Source organism: Felis catus, chromosome D1 (assembly GCF_018350175.1).
Source record: "Felis catus isolate Fca126 chromosome D1, F.catus_Fca126_mat1.0, whole genome shotgun sequence".
NCBI lineage: Eukaryota > Metazoa > Chordata > Mammalia > Carnivora > Felidae > Felis > Felis catus.
Genome location: NC_058377.1, coordinates 3,352,571 through 3,374,784, shown reverse-complemented (window position 1 = coordinate 3,374,784; position 22,214 = coordinate 3,352,571). Strand labels below are relative to the sequence as shown.

Below are 22,214 nucleotides of genomic sequence, written 5' to 3'. Positions count from 1 at the left end.
GGTTAAGTGTCCGACTTCAGCTCAGGTCATGATCTCATGGCTTGTGAGTTCGAGCCCTGTGTCGGGCTCTGTGCCCATAGTGCAGAGCCTGGAGCCTGCTTCGGATTCTGTGTTTCCCTCTCTCTCTCTGCCCCTCCCTTGCTCACTCTCTGTCTCTCAAAAATAAATAAAAACATTTAAAAAAATTAAAAAATATATCTATTTTATTCCCACATAAGCATACATCTATTCTTTTGTGAAGAAACTTGAACCAATTATGCTGCACATAATTATTAGTTCTTCTTGACCGTTCACTTTTTATTTTAGTAAATATGGTAACGTCTCTGACGTTCTAGATCTCCTTCCTACCACTTTGCAACCAAATTACAAAGAAAGCAAGTTTATAAACTGTTGGATAGCAGAAAATATGTCTATCATTCTCTGACTCCAGTTCCTGACACAGGGCTCCTGAAACCCTTGTGACTTCCTCGGTGATAGGAGTGTCTTGTTGTAACAAGGCAACCCTGGGTGTGCTCTTGAATGGCTTCTGGATGGGGGCTGGTCTGAGGAAAGACCAAGCCATGATTAGAAGCCTGTAGTTTTCAGTCCCATTTCAATTCCCTGGGAGTTGTCTAAACATGGAGTTAACGGTCAATCATGCTTACCTGAAGCTTTCATAAAAATCTCCATAGTACAGAGTTCAAAGAGTTTCTAGGTCTGAACACATTGATGTATTGCATACCTCAACTCCAGAGCCAGAAGATCCTGTATCAGGAACCCTCCCAGATCTCATCCTATGTAATGTCTCCATATGGCTGTCCATCTACATCCTTTATCACATCCTTTAACAAACTGGTAAGTGAATGTAAGTGTTTTCCTGACTTCTGTGAGTTCTGTAAGTTGCAACTTAAACCTGGGCAAATTAAACCTCTAATTTGTAGCTACGTCAGATGGAAGTTGTGGGTAACCTGGGGACCTACTGCTTTTCAATGGCACCTGCATGTAGCATGGGGCAGTCTCCTGGGATGCGACCTTACCCTGCGGGATCTGATGCTACCCCAGCTAGGCAGAGTCAAAACTGAGTTAAACTGTAGGATACCCATTATCAGAGAATTGCTCAGAAGGGATAAACCCCCACAAATCTGGTGTCATTGTGTGAGAGTAAAGGAGAAACACCACAGGAGGGGGACTGGATTCTTAGAAAACTCATAAACTCGTAAACATAATAGATGCACGTTACATTTACATATAAACAATCATGAGCCAATAGGCACAAAGATAGTCACGCGACCTGTTTTATAATTTTCACGAGGCCCCAGTTACCTGTTCTTCTATTACTCCAATAACATCTTTCATGACAAGTGCACCAGAAGAATATCAACAATTCCCCAAAGGAAGTTTTACGAGCAATCTGGTGGCTATCAGACAGAAAGAACGGGTTGGGTTAGCAGTCAGACACAAAACTGTGTCTGAGTCAATGTTCAGGTGCCATTCTGAGAGGAAAAGTGTACTGAGGTCCTAAGCTCCTGATGTCCTCTTACTGCAAGGGCAGTTGGAGTTGTCTCCAGGATATTAGTTGTAGTTATTCCTCATAGACTGAATGCCAGTATCTCACCCACCCCCAACCAAGAAAAAAAAAAAAAACAAAAACCAAATATTTCTAATATCAACTGCTTAATTAAAAAACCATGTACTGCTGATCTGAGAAAAATATAGCCATAAAGTCAAACCATGTTCAGTCTCTGCCTCTGGAGGAGGGGGGCCGTTAGCCATACCTGAAGTGTGCACTCTGAATTAGGGCACTGACCACTCATAGGTTGCAGATTAGAACCAACACACACATAGGCACATCACACTCTGCTCAAAGGCTTTGAAGAAATGACAGACTACCTAAGAACTTCCCAGAAGAAATTCTAGAATCAGGTGCTAATTCTTTCACCATCTTGGTAGAGTCGTCTCTGGGGGTGCCATCTGTGTGCCAAATATGGGCCAATCTTAAATAAAAGGAAGACAGGTCTTTCAATGGGTCCAGCAGTGATGGGTGGAACAGCCTTTGTGGGATGTGTAAAGTAATTGTCATGTATATTGCACAAATACATGCTAGTTGTGAGATTGCCCTGCATCTAAAAGAAAGAGGAAATGGTGTCATTAAACCAAAATAGATGCTATTAGCAAATGCAAATAAATGAAGTATCTATTATTTGACTGAAATACTCTTCACTCCCAGATCACAGCAAACAAGTAAGGCTTGACTTCACTCCACCTATTAATTCTATCCTGAATTAACAGATACTCTCTTTGACCCTGTAAAAGGCTCTATGGCCACTGTTTCAAGCTGAAACAGAAGCTCCAAAATATGATTTTAAATTTATCTTAGTTGCACAGTAACCAAAAAGCAGATTTTGGAGTAAGATGCATATGATCACTTACACTTCTATTTCAGTTTCAGTCCTGAAAAGAAATACAGATTTCTTTTCCTATAGGATTCTAAACATGTATATTTCAGAACTTTTCAACTGTTTGCCTAATTTTTTCACTGTTTACCCCTATGTTTGTACTGAATAGTCAGAAGCCTAATATAACACTCTGATGGTATTTATATCAGTGTAAAAACCTTTATGGTACTTGGAAGCCTGGATTCACAAAACCATCTCCACATAAGGCAAATATTTCCTCACCTGTATCTGTATTACTAGGTATTTAGAGATTCAGTGGGTTAAGCTTTTCACATGTAAATCTTAAAGAGGAAGAAAAATCATTCTTTTAGCATAGTTAAAAGTTAAATTCTATATTAAGTACGGACATAAATATGACTAAAATATTAACATTAAATTATCAAAAACAGGGGCACCTGAGTGGCTCAGTCAGTTAAGCGTCCGACTTTGGCTCAGGTCATGATCTCATGATTTATGAGTTTGAGGCCCACGTCAAGCCCTGTGCTGACAGCTCAGAGCCTGGAGCCTGCTTCAGATTCTGTGTCTCCCCCTCTCTCTGCCCCTCCCCTGCTCATGCTCTGTCTCTCTCTGTCTCTCAATAATAGATAAACGTTTAAAAAATTTTTTAAAATGATCAAAAACACGCACCATAGGGTTTCTGGTGTTCTAAATGCTACAGAGACCATGAAGAATAAGATAAAATATGTCCTGCTTTCAAGGAGGTAAGCTCTCTAAAGTGGCGGGGGACAGACAATAAACAAGTAAACAAATAGTATAACGATATCATGTCAGATTGTGGTCCAGGTTATAAGGCAAACAGGGTGATATGATAAGAGTGCTGGGAATGGGGAGATGTGGTATGTGCAATTAGGATATGTGTCTCTGAGGAGGTAAACTTGGAGCTGAAAACAAAGAATTAGAAGCGATGGGCCATGTTAAAAGCTGGGGAAAGAGCCTTCCAGGCAAATGAGACAGTCAGTGCAAAGACCTTCAAGTGGGGAAAAGGCTAGGTTTTTCATGAACAGAAAGGAAACAAGCTCATCTAGAGTTGGTTGAGCGAGGGAAGAATGATTCAAGACACTTTGGGAGAGGTAGACAAGGACCAGATCACCAAACGTGTCATTAAACAGTATCAAACTCCTGACTACAAATTTAGTGCCCATCCCCTATGAAGCGGCTACTGGTAGTAATCATCCACAACACTGAGAGCGTATTTCACATTTTGCATTAGGTGAAATCTTTACTTATGTTGTTCTTCTAGCAAACATTCGCTGAGTACTGACTATGTGCTAGACATTGTTCTATCCCAGAAAGGGAGTAATGGGCTAAAGAGAAAGAAGCCTCCATTTGGAGCGTGCCTTTAATTCTCTTTCCTTGCTGACAGTGCTTTGAGTGCCAAAGAGGACAGCCTCTAGGTTTCCCACTCACAGCTCTGTTCTAATTTTGCTCACAAAGGTCTTATGTAAGTTTCAATAACTCTAGGAATAAATAGTCAACAAAGTTCCCTTTCACTGGGGAAAAAACAATTCTAAAATGAAGTCAAATTTTGACCTTGTAAATAAACAGCTCCTTCCTAATGGACAACAGAGAAGAATCGTGTAATATAAAGCTATTAATTGATCTTATATATGAAATGCTATTGCTTATGACAGCTATTCCCCCGAGGCGGGCTGTCCTCATTCTCTTTCCTTTCTGGGGTGGGGTGGAAGCCATCCATTCGTTTCTCGGCACTATTTACCGTGAATGTTTAATATGATGTAGAAGAAGGTCTTGAGAAATGTTTTGGATAAGACTGTCTTTTAAAATAAACCACCAGGGGTGCCTGGGTGGCTCAGCTGGTTGAGTGTCTGACTTCTTTGGGCTTAGGTCGTGATCTCATGGTTCATGGGATCGAGCCCTATGTCAGACTCTGCACTGGCAGCACAGAGCCCACTTGGGATTCTCTCTCTTTCTCTCTCTGCCCCTCCTTCTCTCTCTCATGTGTGCTTGCTCTTTCTCTCTCTCTCTCTCTCTCTCCCTCTTTGTCAAAATAAATAATTAAAATTTAAAATAAACCAGTGTTTTCTACCTTCTGAATGTTCTGGGGGAAAATAGCATAGAATAAATTTACCTATTTATTCATTTATTTATTTTTAAAGTTTATTTATTTAGTTTTGAGAGAGAGAGAACATGCACATGAGTGGGGAAGGGGCAGAGAGAGAGGGAGAGAGAGAATCCCAAGCAGGCTGTGCACTGTCAGCGCCGAGCCAGATACGGAGTTCGAACTCCTGAATCGTGATACCACGACCTGAGCCAAAATCAAGAGTTGGACACTTACCTGACAGGGCCATGTGGGTATACTGCATAGAATAATTTTCAAATGCAGACTTACAATAGTTTCTCCATAACTTCCAAGCCATTTCTATAAAGATGCTTCTTATAGGACTGATTTTTCAAATGCTTACAACATTGTCCCCATCGTTACATGGTTCTAAAATTCCATGGGATTGGAAGGAAAGTGACTTCAGGAACGGTTAGTACATGACACTAGTTAACAGTTTCAACATCTACAAACGAGTAAGTGAATAGTGAAGATACGACAGGTCTCACGGGCAGGCACACCAACAGTGTGCTCGGGGATTTATGTAGGAAGTGAAAACCTCACTGAAGTTGTTACTAGGGCACGTTGCTGTGATGGTCCTAAAAGAGTTTAAACAAGGTCTGTTCCCTTTTGTTCTCTGTTCTAGGTAGAGCTCGAAACAACCCTGATTTAGAGAAACGATATTAGCAGAATCTTCACATACATGGAACTTGATTTCAAAAAAGTCATCCAGTATGATGCAGCAAATGACTCCGAGGGTCACATGGAGGAGGCATTTCTTAAGCAACTTTAAGTATGATTTGTAAGTACCATATGTTGTGTTTTAATAGTTTCCATTTTATTTCTGTTTGTCCACTCGCTATGCTTATATAAGCAGCACGCGAGGTCACAGTGGGTCAAGAGTTTTATGGATGATTTGATTTTTAACCCAGTGACTGTGCAAACCCAGGAAAATAAACAGAAGGTGAAATAATTGTGAGTTTACTTGTCATTGAGGGTATACTTCAGCAAGCTGATTGGAGATACATCATAAGAGTCTGTATCAGACTCTGAATTTGTGAGTAATGTGTCTCTCATGAAACTGGCCTTCCTCCACATCCACCTGTGTTTTGGGAGCCCCACATGTGTTGCATCATACCTCCATTTCCACACTTATCACTGAATTACAATACAATATCAGGTAATTTTTGAGGGCTTATGTTCCAGTGCTGGGCTAAGTAATACATCACACAACATTATTACATCCCTAAAACAAACAAACCTGTGGGGTAGATTTTGTTATCTCTACCAAAGGAAACGGTCTCTGAGAAGGGAAGGATCTTATGTGAGGCGACATGCCCAGGGAATTCAGAAAATGGGATTAAACTCCATATACACCTTATTCCAAAACCCATTACTTCTGTTTATTGCTATATAATATTGTATATTATTTTTTTAAGTTTATTTATTTATTTTGAGAGAGACAAAGAGTGATCAGGGGAGGGGCAGAGAGAGAAGGAGAGAGAGAATCCCAAGCAGGCCCCATGCTGTCACCACAGAGCCCTACGTGGGGCTTGAACTCACAAATCATGAGATCATGACATGAGCAGAAACCAAGAGTCAGACGCTTAACGGACTAAGCCATTCGGGCACCCCAAATCTGTGTATTAGTATTGGGAACTTATCATGAGGTCAAGAGGCTTAAATAAACACTGCGAGGTAGCTGTAAATTGTTATTCTCATCTTATGAATGAAGAAACTGAGGCACAGCTAGGTTAGAGAGTATTTGGTGTCACCGAGTTCATGAACCATGCATCCTACAGTCCATCCCAGGCGGCTGAACACCACAGCAGGCATGCTCTACTTCCCAGGACCACTACCACAGTCGCACTGTTCCAGAAGGCCACATAGGATGCACTGAGGCACAGCAGTGGTTTCCAACAATACTGATGTCTGGCTCCCATCCCTGGACATTCTGATTTCATTGTCACGGGTGCAACCCGGGCTTTGAGATGTGTCTGAGCTCCCCAGTTGATTCTAATGCGTCACAAAGTTTGGACACCAGTGATAGCAAGATTTTAGCTCAGAGTGTGTCTCATCATGGGAGGAAAATAAACATGATCTCTAACACTTAACACTTTCATTGTGATGAATGTTATCATTAGACACCGGTCTGAAGACAAAACAGAAGAACTGAAAAGAATAAGCCAAAAACAACAACAACAGCGAAGAAATAAGAACAAATTAATTGGTCCATGTCCAAAATATTTTTACTGTTAATAAACAATTAAAAATTGCTTTTATAGACGGTAAATTAAAAAATAAAGTAAAATAAAATAAAATAAAAGCTTCAACGCCCAAACAAATCAAACAAGACAGACCTGAGACTTTGTTTTTAGTTGAGTTTCCTGGTTTCTCTTACCCTATTTGAGTCGCAGACAATCCTCTTTGTTGCTTTCCATTTAGGTGGCCACACAGGATCTTACGGGAATACAACTGCTTTTACTTACACATTTTCCACGAGCCTTTGAAGTTTGCTACAGCGATTACGGATTCATCTATGGCTTTACAAAGAAGGAAATTATATTCAAGGGAGACAGGCAATGCTTCGCAGTTTTCTGTCTTTCAGTAATATTTCTAAACTGTTCCAGCCGGAGGCAGAGATTCAGATTTCTTAAACCTTCAAGGTTTATTTGAACCTCCTGGTTCCGTTGTAAAGCCCATGTAAAAACTCATGCTTATCATGAATATACACCTAGCGATGTACTGGATGCAATGTCAAGTCAGAAATAGGGCTCCCTTTGTTTCTGTCTATCCTTCAGCTGTGGCTTGCTTTAGGCAAAGGACATGTTGCTGCTAATTTTAGTTTGTCATTAGGTGAGGTTCCTACGGTCAGCCAGCTTTGGTGATGGGGACAGTATGCATTTCTGAGGGAGAATGTTAAGCAGAACAGAGGGATTATTATCACAGTAATCTCCAGTGTTTATCTGTCCTGATTTATAAATATTTTCATATAACCTGTTAACATATTTTGTATGCAGTATTTCAAAATCCTATAGATGAAGGAAAATCTTAACAATTTTGCCTCTGAAGAGAGTGGAAATATTAACTAATTTTGTTTTTTTTTTTTCCCCTTCGCTCTATGAGTCTCTATCACAGCAGAGCAATGTATCTAGGCTATAGCTAAAGCTACTAAATTTATAATTTTTCAAATGTCTTAATACTGTTAGAATATATACAACAACCTAAATACAAGTCTATTATCATAATTACCATAATTGACACTTCTGCTCACCAAGAGATATATTATGTTCCCAGAAAGTATTAGACAGAACAAATGTGTAAACTCCCAGTGTAATTTTGTCACGAACAATGTATGACCTAGAAAGCAGGGTTTCTTCAATTTGGTTACAGTAAATGGATCCAAGCAAATTGGAATATTCAGAGCATGAATGTAATCAATTTGAGCCCAGCTATTCTGGTTTAGGAAAGTCAGCTCAATTATTTCCAGTCATTTAGAGATTTCTTAACAAGAGAGCATTTGGTTTTTTAAACAGCATCACAATAAATGTGTGTGTTATATTACTTGGAAAATATATGTCTCATATCTGATCCTAGACACAAATGTATGGAGCAAGACATACAATCCAAGAAAATGTAATTTTCCATGCGCAAAATTAGCACATCAGCAGAAAGGCTAAAGTTATTTTACTCTTGCGTGTTATAAACACGGGTCCCCAATGGGGGCTTTCTTTAACTGCTATGATTTTCAGCAGCTCTGCCAATTAGTGTCAAATGAAAAAGGGAGTACCTTTCTAGTAGGAGTTCAACTGTAATTTGGCCTATAACATTCAGACTTACAAATAAGTCTTACTTTTTGGTGTTTCCACCCGGCTCAAGTTATTTTAAACCATATATTGACTCCCTAGCCACCAGAGGCCTTTTGTTATATACAAGATTCAAAATAAATGAATCAATGGATAAACGATAAATAGATTAGTAGAGTATCGCCACTTTTCCTTATAAAAATAATGTGTTTAACTATAGAGCCTACTCTTTAATTTGCAGAGTTTGATGTGTGTTCATATTATAATCATTTATCTTTCTACCAAAGAGAGTTTAACAGAACATTCTTCAAGAGACCCTAAGAATCATGAAAGGATATTTTAGTCATTACTCTAATACTGATTTGTTAGTTGACCTAGTAAAAGCGTTGTAATTCTTGTTAGAACCTGATTCTGACAATCTTGAAGAGGGCCTTCCTTACTGCTTTGTTTTTATACTGTTCCCTGGCTGAAAGCATCTAGGGTCAGTGCCTAAGGGCTGGTACTCTGTCTTAAGTGTATATATATATATATATATATACATACACACACACACATACACACACATACATATGTATATACATATATATATAGACACACATATATATATACACACACATATATATGTATATATATACATATATATATACACACATACATATATATGTCTATATATAAAGACGCACACACACATATATATATATATACACACACATATATATGTATATACATATATACATATATACACACATATATGTATATACATATATATATACACACATATATATATGTGTGTGTGTATATATATATATATATAGAAACTTGATGTGGGGCTTGAACTCAAGAACCATGAGATCATGACCTGAGCTGAACACAAGAGTCAGATGCTCAAACGACTGAGCCACCCAGGCGGCCCTAAATCTCTTTCAATTCTTAAAAGCCCTCGTTGTTTTCCAAGTTGTTCTAATACTATCTTGTATCAATGCATTAACTCCTTTAGCAGTATGTACCCAGGAAACACCAGTGAGAGAGAGGCATTTCACCGAGTACGGGCAGGAGGGAGATGCTGAATGTGAAGCAGCGATGCTGGATCTAGCACCTGAACCTGTCATTTTGGAGGTCATATAACTGGACAATTTTGGAGTAATCGGGGTAGTCTTGCGACGGTCAGGAAAGGAAGCTGAGGGTCCCAGAGAGAGCCCCGCCATGGCTAGGGCGTGCTTGGCAGGAGACCTAGTTTTGTCTAGGTGTCGCATGGGCTAGAAGCCACTCGGACCCCCAGCTACTTTGGCACAACGGTTGGACTTTGGAATGTTGGCTGATACGTAAGTGTGACCCAGAAAGGCTATGAACTGAGAAACCAAGATGGTGTGTTATGCTAATATTTAGGTGAACCACCTCATTTCGATATCGATGCACAAGCATCTACAGAAAGTGTGGGGTCAATTTTCAACAGAGACATCAAATGGCAGTGACTGGCTCACTGAGGCCTCCAGTCAATGCTCACCCCCTATGGCTACACCCCCAGTTCCCTTCTCTGGCATCCCCACCCACACAGTAAAGACTCCACCAGCCATCAACCCAACTACCTCCTCAGTGCGACCTCTAACTTTCCCCTCCTACCTCCACCGCAGTCACAGGGAACGGCTACAAGCACACAAGGCTTCCATTTTGCTTACAGCGCCAGCTACAACCTTGATCGCACACTCGAAAGGGCACTCCACACTTCCCGACCCTCTTACCATTTCTTTGGTGAGTTTACTTCTCTACTTTGAGAGGCAACTATTTACACCTACATTTCCTTTGTCAACCCACCAGCAGGGTCTTCCATTTCACTCTTGTGTGATGATGATCGTCTCACCCTTCACTGGTCTAACAGACACCGACACGACAAAACACTCCCTCACCATCCATCACCATGACCTGCATGTCTAGGAGGAATGAAGGAGCCCTGCCCCCACCAACGTCCACTCTTCTCCAGCTCTTGACCTCACTACCTGGTTGCTTCCTGGGCTCGGCTCCTTTCTTTCTGCATTTCAACAACTCCTCATCTACTCAATATTTTATGGTGATGAATAGACACACGCGAAAACCATCCATCTTTTAAAAGCTCCTCATAACCTCATGTTGTGTCTCTGCTACTGTCCAATTTCTCTGTCTCTCTTTAAAGCAAAACTTATACTGGGTACTCACGGTCTCGCTTTCCACAGCTCCGGGTGTCACCACTCCACTGAAACGTCTTATCAAGGTTGCCAGTTGTCACTGGTGTTGCTTTATCCACTGTTCACATCCATGTTCTGACCTTCATTAAACCTGTAACAGAATTTGAGACAAATGAGTACTTTCTCCTTCTTGGAATATCCTCATGTTGTGGCTATTGTGAAACTGTGGCATTCCAAGATTTCCTTTCTGCGTTGATCGCCTCGGTGTGTTTATTGGCTCTGTGTGGTAAACATTGGCCTTACACAGAGAGGTCCAGCCCTTTCCCCACACTGCTGGAGGTGGCATCTAGACTCTTGGAATGTCCTGCCTCATAAAAGTGTCTTTGTTCAGCAGGGGGCCTTGGCCACTTGGCAATCTAACCATGTGGTTAATGATGGGGGCTTTGGGGCCTCCCGTGTCTGCTCTACTTCTGGAAAGCCTGGAAACTAAAGGTCACTCGGATGTGCAGTCAACCATGGACACAATAACAATTTTGGACACCACAGCTCAGGTGAGCTGACCTGGGTGGCAATACTCCATGAATACTGTTACTCACAGACTCCAGAAAATAACACCTTCCAATGAGTTCTGTGAGTCATTCTACAGAATTATCAAAACTCAGCCTGTTTTGGGGAACCACTTAGACATGCAATTGATGTTAGAAGTGAAGGAGGTCTTGTGGATTCCATGGGCTCCTTCGCTCCTCTCCGTTGAGTACTGGAGGGCTCAGGGCCTCATTCCTGGTCCCCTTTTGCTAGGTATGCAGGCTGAGTTGATGATTTCAGAGTCCTAGACTTTCAAGCACCATCCAAAATCTGTATCTCTAGCCCCAAATTTGCCAAGGATTTCAGGATAAATGATAAGCCTCATATGTAACATGCATGCTTTTATGAATGTGAGTTGCTCTAAACCTCTTTTTATTACCTCTCCCCACCCTGTTTCTCATTAATCAGCATAATAGTTAGCTAAGTGCATCCACCCGTTTGCTCAGACTAATACCTAGGAATTATTCTTGATTCATTTCTTCCCTTTGCTCACTCTTCAGAACCCATCAGCAAGTGCTAACATCCAGCTCATATGCAAAGGGATGACCACCCTGCTTGTGAAAACACTGTACTACTTCTGGATTGGTTGATAAAGACCCACTGCCCTAAGCAAGACCCCCTTTTTTTTGCCTTCTACAATTTGACCCAGTCTTCTGGCCTCCTATATAATTACCTCCCCAACTTTCCACAACCCAGCACCTAAAGGGTTAATGACTGCAAGAGCCCCCCCCCCGCCCCCTAACCCCCCAGGACCTGACCTTGTTCTAGCTCTTTGACCAGCTATGGTTATGGTTGCTTGGTGCTTGTTCCAGCTGTGTTTCAGAATGGTTTTATCTTGAGCAGTTCCTATGGCATCTTTTGGGACAACTCAGACTTGATTATGCCACTCTCGCACCTGCTGGTCTGCTGCATCTCCCACCAAATCATCATGCTTCCCTGAGAAGGCCCTCTTTTCCAACACATCCTTGGCCGAAGTGGCCAAGTCAGGAGACAGGAGGTCAGGAGACAGAGGGCCTGATAGCCACAATGGCACCTTAGCATGTACGTGCCTAATGGCCATCTGGCACCCTGGGATTATGATCGCATGCTTCTGGGCGTTGGTCTTGGAACCATTCTCGTGTACATGGCTTATTATTTGAATTAAAGCCTTCCTGGGACTTTTTTTCTCTATAAAGTACCCAGGAGAAACCTGTAGAGTAGGTAGGGTAGTCCTAAAGGCAGTGAGTAGCAGGGGACCACAGGCTCTCGTGGGCACTGGTGGTCTACACAAAGTTGGTAGGTGTGGCCCTCTGTCTCTATGGATTTGCCTTTGCTGGACCATTTTTATCACCGGAATAATACAGCATATGCCCTTCTGTGTTTGGCTCCTCTCATATTTTCAAGGTTCGTTAGTATTTTAGCACGTATCAGAACTTCTTTTTACGACTGAATCACATTCTATTGTAGGAATATGCCCATTTAAAACAATCCTTTCATCAGTTGGTGGATATGTGGGTTGTTCTAACTTTTTGGCTAATATGTAAAATGCTGCTCTGACGTTTGGTTGCACATGTTTGCTGGAACTACGTTTTTCAATTCTCCTCGTTTTGTAGATTCTCTTAGTTTGGCAGGAAGGTTTGAAATCAAGAAGTGGAAAGCCCATAACTTTGTTGTTTTTCAAAAACGTTTTGACTGTTCTGGATCCTTTGTATTCTCGTGTGAATGTCAGGGTCAGATTACCATTCTGCAAAAAAGGCAGGGAGTTTTCACGGGGATAAGGTTTAGACTGTAGATGAATTTGAATATCATGGCTATTTTAAAAAATATTTAGACTTCTAATCCATGAACACACGATGTCTTTCCATTATTTTGGTTTTTTGTTTGTTTCTCTCATTTCTTTCAAAGGTTGCTGTCATTTCCATTGTACAGGTTTTTCGTTCCTTCTATTAAATTCATTCTTCACTATTTTATTCTTCTTTTTTATACTATTGCAAATTGAATTGTTTTCTTTGTTTTTTTTTCTTTAGAGTATTCATTGCAAGTGTGTAGAAAAATAACTGGTTTTGTAGATCAACTGTCTTTCTGCAGCCAATCTGAACTCGTGCATTAGGTCTATCAAGGTGTGTGTGTGTGTGTGTGTGTGTGTGTGTGTGTGTGTGTGAATTCCTTAAGGTTTTTAAATTCAAGACAAGGGCATTTGGAAATAGTTATGGTTTTATTTCCTCTTTTCAACATAGAAAAGACATTTTTTTTTGCCTGAGTACCTAAGTAAAACCCTCCAGTGCAGTGTTGAAGAGAAATACTGTCTTGTTTTATTCTTGATCTCAGAAAAAAGAACTCTTTTGTCTTTTGCTGGGTTTTGTCAATTAACTTTTCTGTGCTTATTAAGATGATCATGTGGGTTTTGTATTTTATTTTATTAATGATGAATGTCGATTGATTTTCATATACTGAACCAATCTTATGATGCTGTTTCAGTTTTCTTTTCATGGGATGTCTTTGCTTGGTTTTGGAATTAAAATAATACTAGCCTCCTAGAATGAGTTGTGAAGGGATCCATTTTCCTCTGTTTTTGAAAGAGTAGGTGAAAAGTTGTCCTTAGTTCTTTGAACATTTGGCTGAACTCACCAGTGAAGCCACCTGATGTGGGGATTTTCTTTGTGGGAGTTGCAATTTTATGATTGCTAATCCAGTCTCTTTACTTGGTGTAAATCCATGCACATTTTCTCTTTCTTCTGGATTCTGATTCATTAGAGTGTGTCTTTTTAGGAATTTATTTAATTTAGGTTATCTGACTTGTTGGCATACAACTGTTCATAGTATTTTCTTACAATCCCTTTTTATTTAAGACCTACAGTTTTTCCTCCTCTTTCATTTTATTAATTTGTCTTTATTTTATCCCCACTTGTCTTGTTAAAAGTTGGCCAAACTTTTGGTTTTGTTCATTTCCCCTATTTTTCTAGTGTCTGTTTCATTTATTTCTGGTCTAATCTTTATTATTTTCTTCCTTTTGCTTGGTATGGGTTTAATTTGTTGTTCTTTTTCTAGCTCTTAAGGCCAAATGTTCTGGTATTGACTTGAGATTGTTTTTTTTCTGTTTTAATACAGGCATTCACAGCTATGCATTTCCTCCTAAGCATTGCAGTCCATCAATTTTGTTATGTTGTGTTTTTGTTTTCACTCATATCAGAGTGCTTTCTCTTTCTTGGCTAAATAGGTTTTTATTTAAATTCTAGTTAGTTAACATATAGCATAATATTAGTTTTAGGAGCAGAATTGAGTGATTCATCATTTACATATAACACCCGGGGCTCATCCCAACGAGTGCCCTCCTTAGTTCCCATCACTCATCTAGTCCATCTCACCACCCACCTCCCCTCCAGCAACCCTCAGCTTGTTCTCTATAATTAAGAGTGTTTTATGGCTTGCCTCTCTCTCTCACTCTCTCTCTTTCATATCACAGTCCTTTCTAATTTTTCTTTCTTCTGTGACTCATTGGCTATTTAAGAGTGTGTTGTTAATTTCCACATATTTTGGAGTTAGTCAAATTTCCTTCTGTTATGGATTTATAATTTCATCTTATTTTGGATGGAGAACACACTTCGCATGATTTCAATATTTTCACATTTGTTGAGAGCTGTGTTATAGCCTGACATATGATCAACCTCAGAGGATGTCCCTGTGCACTTGAGAAGATGTGCATTCTGCTCTTAGGGGGTCCTTCAATGGCTGCAACAAAATCTCTAGAGTAAAAACCCAAACACTACTCCATGGTCTATTAGGTTCTACATGTTCTGCACTCTGCCTTATTATATAAATTCTTTCCCTTTCCTGCTAGTGTCCCCTGAGTTTAGCCTCATTTCTGTTTCTTCAATACCCCCAAATTCCCATCTCCACCTCTTTACACATGCTGTTCCCTCCAGCTAGAACATCAAAACATAAACCAATGAACAATATTCCATGTGCTATGCATTTTGATAATAGTTTCACATATTTTGTCTAAACAATTATAGTCCTGGTTTTACAAATGGGAAAACTGAGGCCCAAAGAGGCTACTGTACTCATCCAAAGCACACAGATAACAACATTCTGGAAAACACTGCAGAATTAACTATTTTTGTTGTAAATTGCCTAATGTCTCTTACCTACTATATCACACAGCCACCATTCAAACCTCATGTGTCTGATTCCAGAGTCCAGACACTTTGCCTCTGTGCTATTTTGCAACATGAGAATGACTGTCAAAGGAAATGATACATGCAATTCATACTTGTGCAATTTAAACCTTAACATTCTAAACTGCATGTTGCTATAATGGGCAGAGTGATGGGGAAGGGTAGGTTGTGAGAGAGTGAGAGATATTCTTGTTCTACATCTCAACTTCTGCTTTAAACATCATTTGTCCCTTAGATTTTATGCTAGCACCAAATTTATATACACACATATATAGTTAATAACTATAAATAACGTAATTATAATACATACATTATATATTACTTACATAGAAGTATATAATGTAAATAAATAAATATATACACACATAAAATATGCTTTTCTCTGATAAACATTTTGTACACTATTCTCATTGTCTCAAATGCCATTGTCAAAATGGAGCAAATCTGTGCTAATTCTGTTTTTTTTAGAAGTATATTTTATCGTGGTAATAACACTTAACAGGAGATCTACCTCATTGAGAAAGTTTTAAGTGTATGCTACTGTTAATGATAGCAACAATGTTGTACAACAAATTTCTAGAAATTATTCACCTTGCAGCCCCTGGCAACAAACATTCTACTCTGATTCTATTAGATTACTTTAGATGCCTCATGTGAGTGGGATCATGCAATATATGTCCTTCTGTTGTTTCCTTATTTTACTTAGCACGATGTCCTCAAGGCTCCCATGATTTTACATATTGCAAAATTCCCTTCTCTCTTTTTTTTTCCTTAAAAAAAAAACTCCTGCAGAGCTCAGGCCCCCTAAATTAGCTTGTTTTATTTTTATTCTTTCTCTGTTTCATTAAGACATAATTGACATATAGCACTTTTCAGGTTTAAGTTGCACAGCATAATGTCTTGTCGCTTATATTGTGAAATGATTATCGCAATGGTTGGTTAACAACCATCATCTCATATAGATAAAAAGCAAAAAAAATAATAATAATGTGTTTTTCCTTGTGATGAGAACTGTTAGGACCTATTCACTTGACAACTTTCAAATGTACCATATGGCAGCGTTAACCATGACCTTCATGCCATTCGTTGTATCCCCAGTACCTACTTATCTTTTAACTGGAAGTTTGTACCTTGGACATCCTTCATGCAACTTCCCTCTCCCTGGATCTCAGCCTCTGGTAACCACAACTCTGGTCCTTTTTCTGAGTTTCTTTTTTTTTTTTTCTTTTTAGATGTCACATGTGAGGAAAATCTTAAAATATTTGTCTCTCTCCAATGTATTTCAATCAGCATCATGCCCTCAAGATCCATCCATGTTGTTACAGTTCTTCACAGCTCCAAGACACTAAATGTTAGCACTCTTTGATCTATGTTTATTATAGACACGTATGTGCATAAACATATTTATACATTTCTGTTATTATGAAAATGTACATGTAAGTATCCCTGCTAGTCTCCATACTTTAGTTATTTCTCAACAGCAAGAAAATAATTTCCTTTTCACTTAAAAACCCTAGTTCTTCTTTCATTGCATGCACACAATAAAAATAAAATGTTCAAATTTAAAACATGAATTACCGCTTTGTCACCAGTGATGCACGATGTGGCAAATGACAGATTTCATGCTTGCCAAACAAAGATCGTTTTAGAAGAAGTGGTTTCAAATCTTGTTGTACCTCAGGTGTCTGGTATAAGCTGAGGAAAGATCTGAAACAACTTCCATGAAAAATGCACATTCATTCATTGATGTGTGGCTATAACACATATACGTGCATTCATATACTATATATGAAGATGTACACAATGTGTATATACATATGATACATATATACATGTACTAAACAACATACACATATACATATGCATATAATATATGGATAATGTACATACACTAATAACATATATGTATATATCTAATCTCATCTTTTATGGTTTTATGGTTTCACAAACACTTTTAAGCTAATTTACGGGCATTCCTCAGTTCCTTTCGACCATATGTTAAGAAATCTAATCTGACCACCATCTTTTCTTTTCTATGGAACATTGCGTTCTGGCAACTGGATTAAGGCTTGTGAACTACACTTTCCAAAACACCCTTCACTGCACGCTTGTGAGTGACAATAAAGGCAGTAATGTCAGGCCACTGCAGCCGATACAGTGATGGCCAGAGGCAGCCTGTCCCATCCAACCCGCACTTACTTCGCTGTTTTTCTGCCCCCAGCTGGTCTGCCTCAAAACTGGCCCTACTGACCAACAGGACACAAGGCCCCCCAGACGTGTCCTCGACCCCAAGACGTGGCACTGAGACAACTTCTCTTAGGTTTTGCCACGTCTTCCCTCCCACGGTCCTACTTTGATGGCTCCATTTGGTAGGTTTCTCACATTTACCTGTGTGATCCATTTGAGCACCTGCGGAGGAGTGACTTAGTGACTTTTTCTCTGACCCTCCGACTCCCTCTTTCAGTTGTTCCTTTCCTTGAATAAACCACCAACTCCCACAATACTCAGTGTTCCGCTTCTCCAAGTAAATCCTGACAGATACGGTCCCCATAATTTTACTATTTCCTCTTTTATTTATAATGGGCTTTGTGTGGTGAAGCCTTGAAGAGATTCGATGCAAAAATATACTTAGGGTTCTCTTAGAGAAAGCAATTCTGCAAAGCTGAAAACGGGATACAGAAGGCAGGGTGGGAAGAAAGAAAATAGGCATTTTTTTCCTCCCAAAATCAAAATTTATGGCAGCCTTTAACTGAGGAAACGTTTTTGCAGTATCTTTTTCTTCTCTTCCGGGTGAATGTTACACGTACTCCGAAGGCTATTTCAAATGTCACCACTTTTAACGTTTGGAATGACTTCAGTTTGCAAACAGACACATCACAGGTATTAGTACTGAGTTCATCCTGACCTCACTGTAGTCACTGTATTATTTAATCATAAGTAAAAAACAAAGAACATAGAATTAAATATAGCTATATTTATTGGCAAAATTACAATGAACATGAGGGTCTTACGTAAACGCACTGTAAAAATTGGCCTCATAATAATACCTCATGTTTCAATAGCTTGTAATAGCAAGAGTCCGTTCCTTAAAATGAGTGGACTTTTTCTAAATGAACCATTTAATTGCATTAGCAAGGACTAAAAATTGTTATTTTTCACATGAAATCAGGTCCATTTTTACTCTTTTCAATTTGTCTGTTAATGAACTTGGAAAGCATTTTCCTTTTAGCAATTTGCTTCTAAAATCCTGTTCTGTCTTGACTTTTGTGCTCTGTTGACGTACCTCTGATCTTAGGTTTTCCTGTATTTATCATTCCTTGTTTCAAAGAGGCTCTCATCATAGCCTTTGAACAGAAGCTCGCAACAATGGAATATGATCTATAACTATTATGTTAAAAGCTAATTGAAAAAAGAACTTTTATTTTTACTTGTAATATGAAAAAGAGTTGGTCATTAATGTTAACAATGCAAGTGTATTATTTATAATGTAATTAAAACTAGCACATTAGTTGGAAATAGTACTATGACCAAAGAAACCTTTTCTAATGAAATCTAGGATATAATGACAATAAAATGGAATTATAGACATGAAGCTTTTCAAACTTTTTCAAATAATTCCTTAAAAAAATGAATTCTCATCTCATAGACATGATTTTCCTTGAGCTGTTTTAATTTTTGTTCCCCCGAATTATCTAACTCAACTCTACATTTTTTACATTAATAGACAATTTCATGGAAAAAAATCATTCTTCTTATTATTCAGAAAATTTGAACCCTATACTGATTACTTCACATAAGGCATGACTAGAGTATATTTCCAAACTAAAATGACCCAAGAGAATTTCTTATGTTTTCCCTAGTTAATGTATAAAATACTTCTTTTTTGTGTTTTTCTTTCTTTTTTTTTTTAATTTTTTTTTCAACGTTTTTTATTTATTTTTGGGACAGAGAGAGACAGAACATGAATGGGGCAGGGGCAGAGAGAGAGGGAGACACAGAACCGGAAGCAGGCTCCAGGCTCTGAGCCATCAGCCCAGAGCCTGACGCGGGGCTCGAACTCACGGACAGCGAGATCGTGACCTGGCTGAAGTCGGACGCTTAACCGACTGTGCCACCCAGGCGCCCCTCTTTTTTGTGTTTTCCATTCTTAAAATTTTAATAATTAAATCTTTGTCCTAGATAAAAAAAAAGGTTTTTTATATATATATATATATATATATATATATATATGTGTATATATATATATATATGTATGTATATATATATATATATGTATATACACACACACATATATATAGGCAGTTATATAGGTTATATAACTATATATATATATATATATATATATATATAAAGGTTATAAACCTTATATATAAACCTTTATATATATATAAACCTATATATAAACCTTATATATAAAAAGGTTATTTATATATATATGTGTGTGTGTATATATATATATATATATATATATATATATATAGGCAGTTAACCTGAGAATTGATTTAACAACTTCTGAGTTCTAGAAGATATTCGATTCCTCAGAAGATTTATATAAATTTATCTTCTGTGTATGTTTGGAGGGTGGTGATGCATGGCATTTTGATTTATCTGCATAAATTACTATTACAAATAAGGGCCAAAACCACAATAAAAAAATAAATGAATGGCACCTGTATTGATTTGCTAGGGCTTCTATAACAAAATACAACAGGCTGGGTGGCTTAAACAACATAAATTTATCTTCTCACAGTTTTGGAAGCTCCACATCCAAACTCAAGGTATTTACAGGTGTGGTTTTTCCTGTGGCCTCTCTTCCTTGGCTCACCACCTTGCTGTGTCCCCACATGGCCTTTTCTTTGTGCATGGACATCCCTAATGTCTCTCTGTGTCCAGACTTCCTCTTGTGACAAGGACACCATCATACTGATCTCGGGACCCAAATCGGATGACCTAATTGAACCTTAATTACCTTATCTCCAAATACAGTCACATTCTGAGGCACTAGAGGTTATGGCTTCGATACACACGTTTTGGCCGAGCAAAATGCAGCCTGTTATAACCCAGTGATTTCCTAATCTTGACTGTGTAACAGTATTATCTTAGTAACTGTATAAACATGCAGATTCCCACCCCTATTGAGACCTATTATATTAGAATCTTTGTAATTGGGATCTGGCTATCTCCTGGCACATGGTCACCCAGTACAGGGCATTATTATTGTTGTCGTTTTTAGTAGTAGTGGCAGACGTAGAAAGCTTCATGATAATGGCAATATGTCTATCAGCGATGATGGAAGGCAGAACTTTCAAAGCTTAATTTGATCACTATGGGACAGACTTTAGGGGAGGTACATATTCAGGGGGCATTGTCAGGTAGCCGCAAGGAGAATCTATGGTGCTTTGTTACTATAACCAGTTTCCACAAACTTAGCAGCTTAAAACCATGCTTATCAATGTCTTCCAGTTCTGGAGGTCACAAGGCCAGGTGGATTTGGCTGCATTCTCTGTTTATGTCCTCACAAGGCCAGAATCATAAGGCAGTCCGGCTGGGTTCTTCTCTGAAAAATCTGAGGAATCATCTGTTTCCAAGTGCATTCAAGTCCTTGGCATAATCCATTTCCTTGTGGGGGTACATCTGAGGTCCTTGTCATGTGGGGGCCACTTCCTGCTCCTAGAGGCCACCCCCCCTCGTTCCTTCTCCTGTGTCCCCCTCCCACTTCAAACCAGTGACAATGCACTAAGTTCTTTCTTCTGGGTTTTCTGTCTCTTCCAGATGCCTGCCCCTTCTGTCGCCAGCTGGGGAAACTTTCTGCTTTCACAGACTCCTGCCATTAGGTTAGGCCCATCCAGACTCCCCATATTAAAGTGGACCATACAACACAACATAATCATAGGCACCCGTTCTCTGGATTTAGGGGTAACACCTTCAGGAGCCACCTTCAGAAACTTCTGTCGTCCACACTGACCTTAAGACAACCTCTTTTTTGGTCCAATTTTCAAATTCTTACAGAATCGTTAGTTTTATGACACTGAACTCTTTGATCTTTTTTTTTTTAATCAATGAAGTTTCATATATAATAATGATATTTACTTCACATTACTGAATTCAGTGATACAATGAACGCAAAATCTTTGAGATCTGTGAAATAGTACATGCTAATACATGGTGATAGTTATTGCTACTGTTGCCATTGCTACAGCTTTTACTATCACGTAAGATCTTCTGGCCATGTTATTCATCATACAAATGTAAATAAACATTGTGTTGTGCCTGGTGTCATTCTGTTGACTCAGAATCAACCACAGTTATGGTTTTGATATGTATCTTCTTGGTTACATTTTAATATTTTACTGATTTGGGGTAGTACATATCTAAAGCCCTTTTAAAATTTTTGGAAATGTTACTGGCAAATTTTCTTTTTGATTCATTGGACACTAAGTTTCAATATCTCTCCAAATTAAAAAAGCGGAAGTCTAGTAGAAAACATATTTTTTGTGATGTGAGTATAAAGAAGTATTTTTTAAACATGATATTAAAAGCACACATTGCAAAATAAAACAATGATAAATTAGGCTAAATCTAAATAAAATATTTTAGACAATAGTATAAAGTTCAAAAACAAGGGTCAGACTACAAGATATTTGAAACACCTGTAGCAGCCAATGGAAGACCATCACAAATCAATGAAAACAAATAAGCAAATAACGCACTAGAAGAAAATGGGCAAATATATGAGTAGTAGATTCTGTTAAGTTTGGTGGTGAAGAATTAAATGTTCAATTTGGAGTTACTGGCACTGTAATTAGGTCTTCACTGAGACATACAACCATAATCCCCTCTCTGGAAGCCAGTCCTCTGGGATGGGGCTATGTCTCTCATAGGGATGTGGGTCTCCAAAGACATTAGCATCAGTTCATCTACCAGAGTGTAGCAAACTTTCCTGTAAGGCATCATTATTAAAAATGTGTTATTATATAAATTAGTTGAGAGCAACATCCTCAGAAGTTAGGGTCCAG

The 22,214-nt window shown here is 38.8% G+C and overlaps 1 protein-coding gene across 1 annotated transcript in view; it reads right to left on the bottom strand.

Annotated features, from left to right (window-relative positions):
* Positions 1–22,214, bottom strand: part of GRIA4 (glutamate ionotropic receptor AMPA type subunit 4) — a 1,433,894-nt gene that overhangs the window by 748,389 nt on the left and 663,291 nt on the right. Inside the window, exon 5 of the mRNA XM_045039802.1 lies at positions 10,491–10,610. The gene's annotated coding sequence lies outside the window, so the exon portion shown is untranslated. The remainder of the gene's footprint in view (positions 1–10,490; positions 10,611–22,214) is intronic.